Here is a 14,021-nt window from a genome sequence, read left to right as displayed (position 1 = left end):
TTAGGAACAACAAGGCATCGAGGGATGTGTTGTTTATTACCTGGAGATTCTGGGTGAACATCCATCCTGGGTCCTAGGTTTTCTCACAGGTCAAGTAGAAATATTAGAAAGATTAGTACAGGGGATAGTGAGGTCTTAAGACTTGTAGTCTTCCATTAAGGGCTTCTTTACTTAAAAGGTATTAATTAATTGCAGAAAGAGGTTTTGAGAGACCTATCTGAGTCATGATGGGAGGTGTGCTGTAAATTTTGCCAGGGTCAGTTACAGATTTTTGTCCATAGGAAAGTGGTAGCTAATTCAACAGAACAAATAATCAGTGTTTTGAGGATCAGCTCTAGGACTCAGAGCTGAAGCAATGAAAAGATGTCAAAGGGTCATTTAATTTATATGATTGGTTACTTTCATGACTACTGTCAAATGCTAGAATTATTTTCCCTTTTTGGGATAAAGAAATTCTAGCATGATGCTTATCTAAGAAGTCTCAACCTAATAAATGGATAAGGGCAGAGGAGCTAAGGAGAAAATGGTGTGTATCTCTCAAAGGGCCTAAACAAAAGGGAATAGGTTCAGAGACAGGAAGCTCTTTGGGGTTCACTAGAGATCCCATATTTGAATTGTTTTAGTACTCCGAGGCAGGGGCTGCTTTATAGTAGTGGTGCTGAGCACCGAGATTGTGGTTCTGGTGTTACTTTAGAACAGGAAGAGACCCATCCCCAATCTGAGGAAATGTTTCTCCCATTCTATTAAGAGGGAAGGTGGGAAAGAGCCCCTGTAGTCCCCTCCAAACCCTATTATTGAGAACTGGGAGAACATTCGAAAGACTGGCTAGAGGGCATATGGTGTTTAAAACTAGGAGGGTTTTGGTTTTCATTTAGGGACTGTCATTTGCTGGAGTTTAAGAATTTAGGTGGTCTTTCATTTTGGTGACTCATTTAGAGTGTGAGAGAGTTTGCCAGATTAACTAAACTCTGGAGTGGAAAATTCTAGTTTCCCATTCCATCTTGGTTCTTTTTACTAGAAAGGAAATGTTCTGGTTTAGTCCATCAATAAACACAAAGTTAAAAGCTATCTGGGTGGAATCAACCTTTAAAAGATCAGAATTTTCTTTTAAAATAATCTGAAGTTGATTATAATAGTCATGAGCAGATTCATCAGGTTTTCATGTAAAAAGTCTGAATTTTGTTCCAATTAACAGGCTTTGAAAAAGTCACCTAGCACTTGCTCAAACTTGATCATATAAGTTAGTAGGATGGTCTCTGTGTTGTAATCTTAGGTGTTGACGGAAATAATAAATAAACTGCTTGTAATAGGAATAGAAAAGAGTGTTGTTTGAGCCAAACTGAGGACTATAACCCAGGAGACAATCTCTCAGATTATTCTGAGAAACTGCTTGGGTGAAAAATGGTTTTTAGCATAGCTATATACTTTATCAGAACAAAGAGCATACATCAAACATGACAGGGGTATATTCCTTCAAGTTTCCAAAATAGAGAGATTTAGTAAATATAGAGTGAGACAGTAAGACCTGGTGTCTGGGGAGGGAAACATCTTCCAGGGAGTGTTAATATGGATGTCCTAAAAAGGGAGTTTTTCCCCTTACCTTCAGAACACACATTCTTTATCTTGATGGTTAAAGCAGATGTGCTGTGTGTGTATAACAAGCTATTTTAATTCACACAAAGTTCAGGTTGCTGTGTATAAGCCAAAAGTATTTCCACATGCCTCAATGTTTGAAAATTGTCTCCATCAGAGGGAAATTTCAGGATTTTCCCATTTGGGGGTTTTCCTCTAATCCTGGGCTTGTCCTTTACTGACAAGCATATGAAACTAGCAGGTGTAAGTTATAAAAATAAGATTGATAAGTTTAAATGACGGTGTTAAATTTTTCACAAAATTTGTGAGGATCTTCGGTTATTTTGGGAAAATCTTTGACTATGGCTCACAGTTCAGCTTTAGTTCAGGAAATATAAATGAAGGTTCTGCATCCTCAGAAGTATTAGTTTTAAAGGGACTAGCTTTAATAAAAGACTCCCTTCTTACGACATCCATATTAACCCACCCTGGAAGATGTTTCCCTTCCCAGACACCAGGTCCTTGAACAGCAAAGAGATCAAACTATTCAATCCTAAAGGAAATCAGTTCTGAATATTCATTGGATGGACTGATGCTGAAGCTGAAACTCCAATACTTTGGCCACCAGATGTGAAGACCTGTCTCATTGGAAAAGACACTGATGCTGGGAAAGATTGAAGGCAGGAGGAGAAGGGGACGACAGAGGATGAGATGGTTGGATGGCTTCACCAACTTGATGGACATGAGTTTGAGCAAGCTCCGGGAGTCAGTGATGGACAGGAAGGCCTGGCATGTTGCAGTCCATGGGGTCGCAAACACAACTGAGTGACTGAACTGAATTGAGCTTTGATAAGTTTAGAGGGGAAAGGTGGGGCGGGATTCAGGCAAAAAGAAAATTAAGTGAGAGAATTAGTATAGAAAAATTGAAGGTATAGAGGCAATGTGGGTGGCATCAAAGGAAAGAAGGAAGGTGGTGCCTAGGGCAGAGCCTGGGCATGAGGAGGTGAGGGAGGGAGACAAGATGGCATCAGAGGCAGCTTCTGTGCATGCTACATCACTTTAGTCAAGCCTGATTCTTTGTGACCGTATGGGCTATAGCTCGCCACGCTCCTCTGTCCGTGGGATTCTCCAGGCAAGAATACTGGAGAGGGTTGCTGTACCCTTCTCCAGGGGTTCTTACCAACTCAGGGATCGAACCTGTGTGTTTACATCTCCTGAATTGGCAAGCGGGTTCTTTACCACTAGCGCCACCTGGGAAGCCCCCATCACAGTCAGAGCTCAGACAAAGAAGTCAATGAAGAACCTGAGGTTTCAGGCATCATTTTATTTTTTTAAAATAGTTCATTTGCCTTGGTTAAAGTCTTATTTTGCAGAAAGGCAGTTTTAGACTTCTGATAATGTTGGGAAGTCTCTGTGGATGAAAAATTAATCAACAGTTGGTCTTCAGGAGAAATAGAAAATTTTACTGAAGCCAACCTGAGGATTATAACCCAGGAGACAGTCTTTTTGAGGTCTTGTTTAGAAGTCAAAGGCCCAGTTACATACATTCTTGAAACAAAAGATCATACATCAAAATGGCACATTGATGTTTTATGTAAAATTCATCAGAGGTACACAGTCCCAACAAGCACTATACAAAGCCAGCAATGGGTCACCACGATCTCTTCCAGGATTAGGAAAGGAATGTTATCTTTTAAGGAGTAACATTACTGGTATATGAAGAAGGGAAAAGGTTAATTTTTACAGTCAAGTGGGCATTCCTGCCTTGAGGCGCTCTGATTAATGGATAATACAGATGCAGACTGCACATAGGGAGGGCCCAGCTCTGACAGGGAGTATGTTATGCTTTAATTTTCTTGTCTGGACACAATATCTAACATTTATGCCATCATCCCCAAATACCAATCAAAATAGGCATTTCATTCAGTTCTGAAGATTTTTGCGCTATTGTATTCCAGTTTGGTTTTAAGAAAATTAAATTTAGGAATTTCAAAAGTTACGCATAATGGCCACTGATATTCTGAATTGCCTTTGGTTAGGTCAGTCCATTAGCATGAGGAAAAATAAAGATTTTAAACATAAAATTGACTAGAATCTCAGTGTGTGTGTGTGGGGGTGCACTCAAGATATATAGATAATGAGGATACCATCTCTCAGAGACTTTTTCTCTAGAATAAAAGAATAATTTTCCAACAGCTTAAACAATTTATATCTTAAACAGCTCAGTTTTAACAGCTTGCAGCTCAAACTGTCTGCAGGCCTAATACCCACCAGTCCTGAGGGAACAGCTTGGTCCTGGAGGACCCAGGCCGAAGGCTTCCCAGCTAGTTCCTATGAAACCGCGCCCATTCCAAAGGTACAGGCTGATGGCTCCGTTTCAGTGAAGTGACTCAGTTTCAGTGAAACAACCCCTGTACCTGAAGGAACTGGGCTGACGGCTTCTCAGCCAATTTCAGTTGAAGCAGTGTGATCTCAGAATAAGCTTGAACTGCCAAAAGAGTACTTGCATACAGAACAAGGCTTTAACCAGAAAGACTGAAACCTAAAAACAGATCCCTAATACAACCTGAAGAGCTTTAAGTACAAAGAGGGGTCAACTGAAAAAAAAGAAAGAAAACAACCTGAAAGTTAAGAATTATGTTTTATTTGGTGGACAAACTGAGGACCTTTAAGCCGAGGGGGCAGCTTCTCAGATAGTTCTGAGGGACTGCTCTCTAGAGGTAAGGGAGAAGCCAGGATATGTAAGAGTTCTTCAACAAAAACCAGGTTTTACTGATCAAAAGATTACTATTTATTAAAGAAAACCAGTCATCTCAAATTAATGAATTTGTACTTTTCTACATATAGGAAGATACAAGAATCTGGGTTCACTGAAATCATTCCTTTGATAAACACATCAGCTATCTAGGACCAGCATCCTGTTTCCATCCTGAGTTCCCTCAGGGTTCTCTGTCGGAGGAGGGGCTGTAGTGGCTAATGGCTTAATGGCCACCACATCCTTTTTCACTGATGTGGCAGACAGCATTTTTAGTCCACAGACTACAAAGGCTTGAATCAGGAGAAAGATGTACAGGGTCAGTGAGAGAAGGAATGAGCAATAAAGGGCGCAACTGTGGATACCTCACCTCTCTGCTCATTAGCCCGGGAGTCTTTGGGGGTTTCCTCTGGTCCTTGTGGTGGTGGATTAGTCACTAAGTCGTGTTCCTGTAGACTGTAGCCTTCCAGGCTCCTCTGTCTATGGGATTTCCCACATGGCCATTTCCTTCTCCAGGGGATCTTTCTGACCCAGAGACGGAACCTAGGTCTCTTGCATTGCAGGCAGATTCTTTACCACTGAGCCACCGGGGAAGCTCTCTGGTCCTTGTATGGGTCACCAAATGTTGACCTAAAACAAATAGGGTGCCAGATGCTTTTCCAGCAAAGATGAGGTTATTCAGGATCAGCAGAAATTGCAAGCTGAGATCTAGAACCATGGTGAACCACATGTAAGTCCCTGCACAGCAAGGGAAGGATTTCCTGGAGGGGAAAAGGAAGATGGGAGAGCTTACAGTGAGCAAAGAACCCAGGACTTTTCATTGACTGAGTCCTTGCTGGAAAAAAGAGGAGCCTTTCTACCTTTTGGGCTTTGCCATTGTTGCAGAAATGAGAGCTCCTCCCACTGGTCTCCAGGCTGTATTAATATTTACTTGAGGTTTCTGTATTAATTTTTTTACAGGTTCTTGGGGGCAAGCATTGGGGTAGTCTCCATATGAAAGGAGCAGAGATTGGCTTCTCCATGGCTATTCACCTAAAAGAAGTCATAGCCACCGTGCTTATTAATGAGCCCAGCTTTACTCTTGACATTCCACAGATATATCATGATCAGATAAATCAGCCCTTGCCATTCTCTCCTTCTCTACTATCCGTCAGTGCCTTAGGGTTAGTAAGGTTATAGCACATATTTGAGGAAACTAGAGCTGAAGCCAGTGAGACTTCTTTTCTCCCCATTGAAAAGACCCAGGGACATTTTCTCTTCATTGTGGGAGAAGAAGATAAGAATGTCAGTAGGGAAAGCTTATGCAGCGCAAGCACAGAACATCTGAAGAGACGTGGGAGGAACAACTGGACTCTGCTGTCTTACTTTGGAGTAGGCCACCTGATACAGCCTCCCCCCAGCCCCAAACCCAATGCTCTGCCTCCAGGATCTCTAATCTCCACTTCTCCATGCACCGAGGAGGAGATTCCTTTTCCCACACACAGCAGACATGAACATTCTTGGAAGGAAATCCAGAGGTTTCTCAGGAAGCACCTTATTCCGGTTGTGACTAGTCATCTCTGAGAAGAGCAAATATTCCTAGAAATAGAGAAGGAATAGGATGCTTTACCAGACCTTCACTTGATTTTCATGGAACAGTAGAACCAGGTGCTGACAAATGGATTTCTTAAGACCCAAATTAATATGCTTTTTAACACAACATTGTAAATCAACTATACTTACATAAAATAAATTTTAAAATATGCTTAGTTTTCTCATATTTGAAAATATGCTCATGGGACTTTGCTGGTGGTCCAGTGACTAAGACTCCATGCTCCCACTGCAAGGTGCCTGCATTCATTCCCTGGTGAGGGAACTAGATCCCACATGCTGCAACTAAGAGTTTGCATGCTGCAAGTAGAAAGATCGTACATGCCACAGCAAAGACTGAAGATCCCACATGCTGCAACTAAGTCCCAGAGCCGCCAAATAAATAAATATTTTTAAAAAGAAAGAAAAAAAGAAAGAAAAAAATATGCTCATGGTTACTTCATTGGTTTGGAAAACTAGACTTGAGTAAAAAATATATTAAGACGATATGGAAGCAGTTACGGAGGTAACATGAATCAGCCTACAATCAATAATTCAACAAAAGCTAGCTAAAGAAAATATTTTTATGTGTCTAAACATGTACAGCATTTTTCAAGAGAAGCAATCTACAATTCATAGGATTTCAGTTTAGGAAAGTAGTTTTGATGGTTATGATGGTGAAGATTATGTGCTTCCAGACTGGGGGCCAGCAGAGAAGGGGGCAACAGAGGATGACATGATTGGATGGCATCACTGAATCAATGGACATGAGTTTAAGCAGACTCCAGGAGATAGTGAAGGACAGGGAAGCCTGGCATGCTGCAGTTCATGGGGTTGCAAAGAGTTGGACACGACTTTAGCAGGACTCTTTCTAGCAAAGTACTAGATAGTAAATATTTTTGACTGTATAGTCCATAAGGTCTCTGTCACTATTATTCAGTCCTGCTGTTATAGCACAAAAGCAGCCTTAGATAGGATATAATGAATGATTGTATTTGTGTCCCAATTAAATTTTATTTATGAACACCAAAATTCAGATTTCATATAATTTTTACATGATGGATAATCAAGGTGAAGATGAATCAGTAGGAAAGTATTCTGAATCATTTTGTAGGTATGATGGGGAGCCAATATAAACTAATAGAAGTAACATGAGGCCACTTCAGTTTTATCTGCCTAGCCTCTTCATTTTCTTTACTTTCAATACCTACTATTTACAGTAAAAATATTCCATTCAGTATGAGTGGGGTTGTTAGCCTCCTTCCTCTTTCACTCATAGAATTTTTCACATTTCCCAGACCTGACCAGTCAGAGTACTTCTCTAGGAACTTTCCTGGTGGTCCTGTGGTTAAGACTCTATGCTTTTACTGCAGGAGATGTAGGTTTGATCCCTGGTGAGGAACTAAGATCTAACCCCAATTCTAATATTCAGTTAAGTTCAGTTGCTCAGTCGTGTCTGACTCTTTGTGACCCCATGAATTGCAGCACGCCAGGCCTTCCTGTCCATCACCAACTCTCGGAGTTCACTCAGACTCATGTCCATCAAGTCAGTGATGCCATCCATCCATCTCATCCTCTGTCGTCCCCTTCTCCTCCTGCCCCCAATCCCTCCTAGCATCAAAGTCTTTTCCAATGAGTCAACTCTTTGCATGAGGTGGCCAAAGTACTGAAGTTTCAGCTTTAGCATCATTCCTTTAAAAGAAATCCCAGGGCTGATCTCCCTCAGAATGGACTGGTTGGATCTCCTTGCAGTCCAAGGGACTCTCAAGAGTCTTCTCCAACACCACAGTTCAAAAGCATCAATTCTTCAGCACTCAGCCTTCTTCACAGACCAACTCTCACATCCATACATGACTACTGGAAAAACCATAGCCTTGACTGGACTGACCTTAGTCGGCAAAGTAATGTCTCTGGTTTTGAATATGCTATCTATGTTGGTCAAAACTTTTCTTCCAAGGAATAAGCGTCTTTTAATTTCATGGCTGCAGTCACCATCTGCAGTGATTTTGGAGCCCCCAAAAATAAAGTCTGACGCTGTTTCCACTGTTTCCCCATCTATTTCCCATGAAGTGATGGGACCAGATGCCATCCATGATCGTTTTCTGAATGTTGAGCTTTAAGCCAACTTTTTCACTCTCCTCTTTCACTTTCATCAAGAAGCTTTTTAGTTCCTCTTCACTTTCTGCCATAAGGGTGGTGTCATCTGCATATCTGAGGTTATTCATATTTCTCCTGGCAATCTTGATTCCAGCTTGTGTTTCTTCCAGCCCAGCGTTTCTCATGATGTACTCTGCATATAAGTTAAATAAGCAGGGTGACAATATATAGCCTTGACGTACTCCTTTTCCTATTTGGAACCAGTCTGTTGTTCCATGTCCAATTCTAACTGTTGCTCCTGACCTGCTTACAGATTTCTCAAGAGGCAGGTCAGGTGGTCTGGTATTCCCATCTCTTTCAGAATTTTCCACAGTTTATTGTGATCCACACAGTCAAAGGCTTTGGCATAGTCAATAAAGCAGAAATAGATGTTTTTCTGGAACTCTCTTGCTTTTTCAATGATCCAGCAGATGTTGGCAATTTGATCTCTGGTTCCTCTGCCTTTTCTAAAACCAGCTTGAACATCAGGAAGTTCACAGTTCACGTACTACTGAAGCCTGGCTTAGAGAATTTTGAGCATTACTTTACTAGCATGTGAGATGAGTGCAATTGTGTGGTAGCTTGAGCACTTGAGCATTCTTTGGCATTGTCTTTCTTTGGGATTGGAATGAAAACTGACCTTTTCCAGTCCTGCGGCCACTGCTGAGTTTTCCAAATTTGCTGGCATATTGAGTGCAGCACCCCACGCCCAAGGTAAGAGAAACCCAAATAAGATGATAGGTGTTGCAAGAGGGCATCAGAGGCCAGACACACTGAAACCATACTCACAGAAAACTAGTCAATCTAATCACACTAGGCCCACAGCCTTGTCTAACTCAATGAAACTAAGCCATGCTCCTGGGGCAACCCCAGATGGACGGGTCATGGTGGAGAGGTCCGACACAATGTGGTCCACTGGAGAAGGGAATGGCGAACCACTTCAGTATTGTTGCCTTGAGAACCCCATGAACAGTATGAAAACGCCAAATGATAGGATACTGAAAGAGGAACTCCCTAGGTCAGCAGGTGCCCAATATGCTACTGGAGATCAGTGGAGAAATAACTCCAGAAAGAATGAAGGGATGGAGCCAAAGCAAAAACAATACCCAGCTGTGGATGTGACTGGTGACAGAAGCAAGGTCCGATGCTATAAAGAGCAATATTGCATAGGAACCTGGAATGTTAGGTTCATGAATCAATGTAAATTGGACATAGTCAAGCAGATGATATGATTGAACACTGATATCTTATGAATCAGTGAACTAAAATGGATGAATTTATTTCAGAAGACCATTATATCTACTTCTGTGGGCAAGAATTCCTTAGAAGAAATGTTCAGTTAAGTTCAGTTTAGTCACTCAGTTGTGTCTGACTCTTTGTGACCCCATGAATGCCAGGCTTCCCTGTCCATCACCAACTCCCAGGGCTTACTCAAATTCATGTCCATAGAGTCAGTGATGCCTTCCAACCATCTCATCTTTTGTTGTCCCCTTTTCTTCCTGCTTTAGATTATTCCTAGCATCAGCGTCTAAAATGAATCAGTTCCTCGCATCAGGTGGCCTAAGTATTGGAGTTTCAGCTTCAGCATCAGTCCTTCCAATGAATATTCCTTTAGGATGGACTGGTTGGATCTCCTTGCTGTCCAAGGGACTCTCAAGAGTCTTCTCCAACACTACAGTTCAAAAGCATCAATTCTTCAGCACTCAGCTTTCTTTACAGTCCAACTGTCACATCCATACATGACTACTGGAAAAACCAAAATTTTGACTAGACAGGCCTTTGTTGGGTAGCCCTCATAGTCAACAAGAGTCCAAAATGTAGTACTTGGGTGCAACCTCAAAAACAACAGAATGATCTCAGTTTGTTTCCAGGCAAACCATTCATCATCACAGTAATACGTGTCTATGCCCCAGCTGATCAGAGAAGGCAATGGCACCCCACTCCAGTACTCTTGCCTGGAAAATCCCATGGACGGAGGAGCCTGGTGGGCTGCAGTCCATGGGGTCACTGAGAATTGGACACGACTCAGTGACTTCACTTTCACTTTTCACTTTCATGCAATGGAGAAGGAAATGGCAACCCACTCCAGTGTTCTGGCCTGGAGAATCCCAGGGAAGCCTGGTGGACTGCCATCTCCGGGGTCACACAGAGTCGGACACGACTGAAGCAACTTAGCAGCAGCAGCAGCAGCAGCAGCCCCAACTGATGCCAAAGAAGCTGAACCTGAGTGGTTCAATGAAGACCTATGACACCTTGTAAAAAAGGAAAGGAAAGTGAAGTTGCTCAGTTGTGTCCAACTCTTTGTGACCCCATGGACTGTAGCCTACCAGGCTCCTCTGTCCATGGGATTTTACAGGCAATAGTACTGGAGTGGATTGCCATTTCCTTCTCCAGCAGATCTTCCTGACCCAGGGATGGAACCCAGGTTTCCCCCATTGTAGACAGACGCTTTACCATCTGAGCCACCAGGGAAGTCACTAACATTAAAAAAAAAAAAAAGTCATTTTCATTGTAGGGGATTGGAATGCAAAAGTAGAAAGTCAAGGGATACTTGGAATAACAGGTAAGTTTGGCCATGCTTATAAAATGAAGCTAAGCAAAGGATAACAGAGTTTTGTCAAGAGAATGCACTGGTCATAGCAAACACCCTCTTCCAAAAACACAAGAAACAAGTCTACATTGAGACATCAGATGGTCAATACTGAAATCAGATTGATTATATCAGCTGAAGATGGAGAAACTCTATACAGTCAGCAAAAACAAGACCTGGAGCTGACTGTTGCTCAGATTATGAGCTCCTTATTGCAAAATTCAGGCTTAAATTGAAGAAAGTAGGGAAAATCACTAGGCTATGCAGTTATGACCTAAATCAAATCCCTTATGATTATACAGTGAAGGTGATGAATAGATTCAAGGGATTAGATCTGGTAGACAGAACTATGAATGGAGGTTTATAACATTGTACAGGAGGCAGTGACCAAAACCATCTCAAAGAAAAAGAAATGCAAGAGGGCAAAGTGGTTGTCTGAAGAGGCCTTACAAGTAGCTGAGGAAAGAAGAGACGTGAAAGGGAAAAATATACTCAACTGAAGGCAGAGTTCCAGAGAATAGCAAGGAGAGATAAAAGAAGGTTTTCTTAATGAACAATGCAAAGAAAAACAATAGAATGGGAAAGATTAGAGATCTCTTCAAGAAAACCAGAGATATCAAGGGAATATTTCATGCAAGTATGGGCAATATAAAGGACAGAAACAGCAAAGACCTTAACAGAAGCAGAAGATATTAAAAAGAGGTGGCAAGAATACACAGAACTAAACAAAAGGTCTTAATGATCTGGATGATAACCGTGATGGTGTGGTTACTCACATAGAGCCAGACATCCTGGAGTGTGAAGTCAAGTGGGCCTTAGGAAGCATCACTATGAATAAAGCTAATGGAGGTGATGGAATTCCAGTTGAGCTATTTCAAATCCTAAAAGATGATGTTGTTCAAGTGTTGCACTCATTATACCAGCAAATTTGGAAAACTCAGCAGTGGCACAGGACTGGAAAAAGTGTTTTAATTCCAGTCCCAAAGAAGGGCAATGCCAAATGAATGTTCAAACTAGCATTACACTTTTTTCACATGCTAGCAAGGTTATATTCAAAATCCTTCAAGCTAGGCTTCAGCAGTACATGAACCGAGAACTTCCAAATGTACAGTCTGGGTTTAAAAAAGACAGAAGAAGCAGAGATCAAATTTCCAACATTCACTGGAACATAGAGAAAGCAAGGAAATTCCAGAAAAACATCTACTTCTGCTTCATTGATTATGCTAAAGCCCTTGACTGTGTGGATCACAACAAACTGTGGAAAATTCTTAAAGAGATGGAAGTACCAGACCAACTTACCGGCCTCCTAAGAAATCTGTATGCAGGTCACGAGAACTGGACATGAAACAGTTGACTGGTTCAAAATTTGTAAAGGAGTATGTCACTCTGCTTATTTAATTTATATGCAGAGTACATCATGCAAAATGCCAGACTAGATGAATTACAAGCTGGAATCAAGATTGCTGGGAGAAATATAAACAACTTAGATATGCAGATGAAACCACTCTAATGGCAGGAAGTTAAGGGGAACTAAAGAGCCTCTTGATATGGGTTTAAAGTAGAGAGTGAAAAAGCTGGCTTAAACTCAACATTCAAAAAACTAAGATCATGGCAACTGCTCCCATCACTTCATGGCAAATAGATGGGGAAAAGTGGAAGCAGTGACAGATTTTATTTTCTTTGGCTCCAAAATCACTGGGGATGGTGACTGCAGCCATGAAATTAGAAGATGCTTGCTGCTTGGAAGGAAAGCTATGACCAAACTAGATAGCATATTAAAAAGTAGAGACATCACTTTGCTGACAAAGGTCCATATAGTCAGAGCTGATTTTTCCAGTTGTCATGTATGGATGTGAGAGTTGAACTATAAAGAAAGCTGAGCACTGAAGAATTGATGTTTTTGAACTGTGGTGTTGGAGAAGACCCTTCAAAGTCCCTTGGACTACAAAGAGATCAAAGCAGTCGATCTTAAAGCAAATCAGCCCTGAATATTCATTGGAAGGACTGATGCTGGAACTCCAATTCTTTGGCCACCTAATGCAAAGAGCTGACTCCTTAGAAAAGACCCTTTTATTGGAAAAGATCGAAGGTCAAAGTAGAAGAGGACAGCAGAGGATGAGATGGTTAGATGGCATTACCAACCCAATGGACATGAATCTAAGCAAACTCTGGGAGATACTGAAGGACAGGGGAGCCTGGCATGGTGCAGTCATGGTGTCACAAAGAGTTGGATTCGAATTGGTGATTGAACAACAACAAGAACAACTGGAGCCCTGTTTCTTGTGCTTCTCTTATTTATTTATTTTTGGCCATACTCTGAGGCATGTGGGATCATCATTCCCTGACCAGGGATCAAACCAGCATACCCTACATTGGAAGGCTGAGTCTTAGCCACTGGACTACCAGGGAAGTCTCTGTGCTTCTCTTGGAGTTTGAGTGAAAACAGCACTCTATTTCTGTGTGTTTCTCCCCGGTCAGCCCCTATCCTTGGATCTAGTCCTGGGAATTAGTCACTCAGCTGAGAGCTTTGCTATCCTACCAAGGTACCTCTCATCCAGTGTAAGAGCTGTATGCCAAAACAGCCTCCTCTTGTTGCAGATCTTCCAATTTGCTCATGACTCCCAATATTGACCCCTTCTCCTCAAGGCTTACATTTCACTTTTAATATATTTTATCGTACCATTCATATTTCACAACTTAGAAAGCTGAAGTCTAAGGAAAGGTCAGTAATTTGTCTGAGGTCAATCACAACGACAGATGTAAAGGAATCCGGGTTCCTATCATGGTTCTCTGATTCCAGAGGCTAGCTACACTTCACTGGCTGCAAGAGATGCAAAAATTAGAAGATGTGGTACCCTCCCTCAAGGAACTCACAACCTGCAGGTGCAGTCTGCAGTTTGCAGTTTGGTTCACTTGTACATTTTGACAATAGACATTGACTGATAGGATTAACAGTGGAACGGATATCAGGGATTCTTGTCCTGAGAAGGCATTTTTGCATGGAGAGGGCTTCAGCCCTCCCTTGGAAGAGTGGTTTGCAAACTGGGCTATGTTTTAGAATCTGTTGTTAAAAGTACAGATCCCTGAAACTTAACCAAATCCTATCAAGTCAGAATCTGCAGGTAAAGGGCCCTGCTGCTGCTGCTGCTAAGTCGCTTCAGTCACGTCCGACTCTGTGCAACCCCATAGACGGCAGCCTATGAGGCTTCCCCATCCCTGGGATTCTCCAGGCAAGAACACTGGAGTGGGTTTCCTTCTCCAATGCATAAAAGTGAAAAGTAAAAGTGAAGTTGCTTAGTCGTGTCCAACTCTTAGCGACCCCATGGACTGCAGCCCTCCAGGCTCCTCCGTCCATGGGATTTTCCAGGCAAGAGTATTAGAGTGGGGTCCCATTGTCTT

This window comes from Capra hircus, chromosome 8, assembly GCF_001704415.2.
Source record: "Capra hircus breed San Clemente chromosome 8, ASM170441v1, whole genome shotgun sequence".
Lineage (NCBI taxonomy): Eukaryota > Metazoa > Chordata > Mammalia > Artiodactyla > Bovidae > Capra > Capra hircus.
Note: the sequence above shows the minus strand (reverse complement) of the source record.